Source organism: Colius striatus, chromosome 28, assembly GCF_028858725.1.
Source record: "Colius striatus isolate bColStr4 chromosome 28, bColStr4.1.hap1, whole genome shotgun sequence".
In the NCBI taxonomy this organism is placed as follows: Eukaryota; Metazoa; Chordata; class Aves; order Coliiformes; family Coliidae; genus Colius; species Colius striatus.
The window spans coordinates 2,362,293-2,365,616 of NC_084786.1; positions in this window are offsets into that span (position 1 = coordinate 2,362,293).

Here is a 3,324-nt window from a genome sequence, read left to right on the forward strand (position 1 = left end):
CCGGCGGTGCCGCCAGGCCTACCCGGCTCCGCAGCGCCACCCGGCCTCTCCGGCTCTGGCGGTGTTGGCCCGGTCTACCCCGCTCCGCAGAACCACCTGGTCTCCCTTCACGGCTCCGGCGGTGCCGCCAGGCCTTCCCGGCTCCGCAGCGCCACCCGGCCTCCCGGGCTCCGGTGGTGTTAGCCCGGTCTACCCGGCTCCGCAGAACCACCCGGTCCTCCTTCCCCGCTCCGGCGGTGCCGCCAGGCCCACTCGGCTCTGCAGCTCCACCCGGCCTCTCCGGCTCTGGCGGTGTTGGCCCGGTCTACCCCGCTCCGCAGAACCACCTGGTCTCCCCGGCTCCGGCGGTGCCGCCAGGCCTACCCGGCTCCGCAGCGCCACCGTCTCCCGAGCTCTGGCGGTGTTGGCCAGCTCTTCCCGTATGCGCAGCACCACCCATTTTCTCTTTTCCGGTTCGGCGGTACCACCAGGCCTCCCCTTCTCCGGAGCGCTACCACCCGTTCTCCCTTTACGGCTCCGGCGGTGTCGCCAGGCCTACCCGGCTCTGCAGCGCCACCCGGCCTCCTGGGCTCCGGCGGTGTTAGCCAGGTCTACCGGGTTCCGTAGCGCCACCCGGTCACCCGTTCCCGCTCCTGCGGTGTAGCCAGGTCTACCCGTCTCCGCAGCGCCACCCGGTCTTGCGGTCTCCGTCGCTGTTGGTCAGGTCTACCCGTCTCCGCAGCGCCACCCGGTCTCCCGCGTTGTTTGCCAGGTCTACCCTGCTCCGCAGCGCCACCCGGTTTCCTCCTCGCTCTGGCGGAGCCGCCGTGCCTTCCCGGCTCCGAGATGCCGCCGGGTCTATTTATTTGCTCCGCCAGGTCCACCCTGCTCTGCATCGTTTCGCGGTCTACCCGGCACTGGCATGACGAGCCTTACGGACCTTCGGGGTAGACCTGTGCTCCCTGCGGCTGCCTTGGTGTTTTCGAAGGGGTCGCTGTTTCGCGGTGCCTCCAGTTGCGTCATCGTAGAAAGCGGCAGCAGTACAGCGCCACCCCGGTAAAGTCCATAGTCGCTCTCTTGAAAGCGAAACCGGGCGTGGACTTAGTTTTACATACTATAGGGGCGAGCGGTGACTCGCGCTTGCAGCTCAGCTCGTGAGCGGCTGCAATGCCCGCGGCGCGGCCGGTGTTAAGTGGGGCGCTGGTCGGCCGTTGAGGTGGCTCTTGTCCCGGTGGTGGCTCAAATTGCCTGCTTGCTCGGCACGGTTGCTCTCTCGCGCTGGTATGCCAAACCCCCACCCCAGCACAGTCGAGAGACCCGGGGAAAGTTGGAGAACGGTCGCAACCGCTGTCCGTTGCATGCCTGGCACCGGTGTTGAGGGTTTGGCTTGAAGCCGAGTTCACCCCGGGCAGAGCTTGATGCTTGGTGGCGGTCGCCAGGCACTCGAACGCTGTGGGGGGGAGACTAGCCTGCCCAGTGGCTTTTCTCTCTCCCTTCTCCTCCGTTGGGTCCCTTGGGATGACCCCGCTGATTTTGGGCAAAAAGGTGAACCAGGACGAGAATTTGCCCCCCCCCGATGGTGTCCAGCCTCCCGTGGCTGCCGCCAGCTCCTTTGAGGGTCTGATCCAAGAGGGAATGGAATGTTGGCGGTGAGGTGGCGTCGCCTCATCCTTCTTTTCACCCCCACCCCCGGCCTTAAGCTGGGGACGCCTGCGAAGCGGGCAAGAGTAACACACACAGGGGCTGCCGCTCCCGGCGGTTGGCCAGTCCAATGCAGATGAACTCCGGGGGTTGAGAGTCTCGAGCCTGCTCCCGTGGCTTTTGCTGGCTCTCCCCCCCTAGAACGCGTTTTTCTTTCCGGCCTTAAGCTGGAGCCCTGTCCCCCCCTGCACGTCGGGGGGCAGAGCCGGTGCAGCTGCCCGCTGTCATTGGCGGTGAGCTTGAGTCGTGCAGGCGGCCGTAGAGTCTCGAGCCTGCTTCGGCTTTCTCTGGCCTCCCATGCCGAGAGCCCGATGACCAACGGGCGAGGTGTCAGCGGTGCCACCTTGCCTTCTTCCCGGGGGTTTGGCCATGCGTGGGCGGCCCGTGGTGTCTGGCTTGCTCTGGTCTCCCTGGTTGATGTTGGAGGGCTTGGTGTGAAAAAGGAGGTCTTGCACCGTCACGGTCGAGGGAGCGGCACCTCGTCCTTTTTTTTTTTCCTCCGGCCTTAAGCTTGGAGCCCCCCCCGTGCTTTTTTTAGAGGGGGAATCCCGAAAGCGTTTTTTGAGTGGTCCCAGTGGGCTGGCAGCTCAACGCGCAGGGGCCCTGGAGGGTGTCGAGACTCTCCAGAGGCTTGCACCTCGCGTGAGATACGGGTTTTTTGTGTCGGTCTATTTTTTTCCGTTTCCTTCCTCCGGGGTAAGTGGTTCCCCGTGGGGCCAGGTAAAAGCCCGGTGGTTGCCGGTGCTCTCGAACGCTTAAAAAGACCCTCGATGGCAGGAGTCAAGCCTTGCCGCGGCTTCTCCTCTGGCCTTGTCGACCCTCGCTTAAAGGGAACCGTTGTCTTGGGGGCGGGTGGATGGCGGCGCCTCCCGCTCCCCCCTTCCTACTGATCCAGACCTACAGGCAGCGCCCTCTGAGGCGTTCTCTGGGCATGTCGGAGAGTCTCCGCGGCGGGCCGGCTGGTGCCGGTGTTCAGGCTGCTGGAGCACCTCTTGCAGACATTGCCTTTGTTCTCGCTCGCACGCAGAGCCCCGCGTCTGCCGTCTTCACTCTCCCCGGGGGTGCTGGCGGTCAGGTGCGCGTTGTGGCTGTTGTTGTCCCAGGAACCGTGGCCGCGGGGGCCGTTGCTTTTCCTGTCTTTCCCTTCCCCACCTGATCGATGAGGCACTTCGGGTCGCGTCGGAGAGGGCCCCCGGCGGGCCGGCTTCTGCTGTGCTCCCCGTCACAAGGGAGTCACGGTCGGGGTCCGGTGTTCAGGCAGGGCGGTCTCCTTTCCAATTCGCTTCCCGTTTCATGCTGGAGGTGTTGTCTTGCAGTCCCCTGAGCCGTAGGGGGCCGCGGTGACGGGCGGGTAGCGTCGGCGGTCGGGGCGCGTGCCTCTCTGCGTCGCCCCATCCGAATCTGCCCCCCTCGTGCTTCGACGGGGTTCCTCGGGCTTTACCGACTCGGGCTGTGTGACGGCCGCGTGGCCCCGCGAGCCCTCAGGTGTCCTCAAACACGCGAGGTGTCGGTGCTGGCCTCGGTCCGTGTATCCCGTGGGTGCCGGCCACAAGCAGCGCTTGGGCGGTGGGGCGGCCGAGCCAACTTTGCAACTGGGGTAAGAAAGCGCGGGCGGCAGGGAGGCGTCTCCCACCGTCGCGGCTT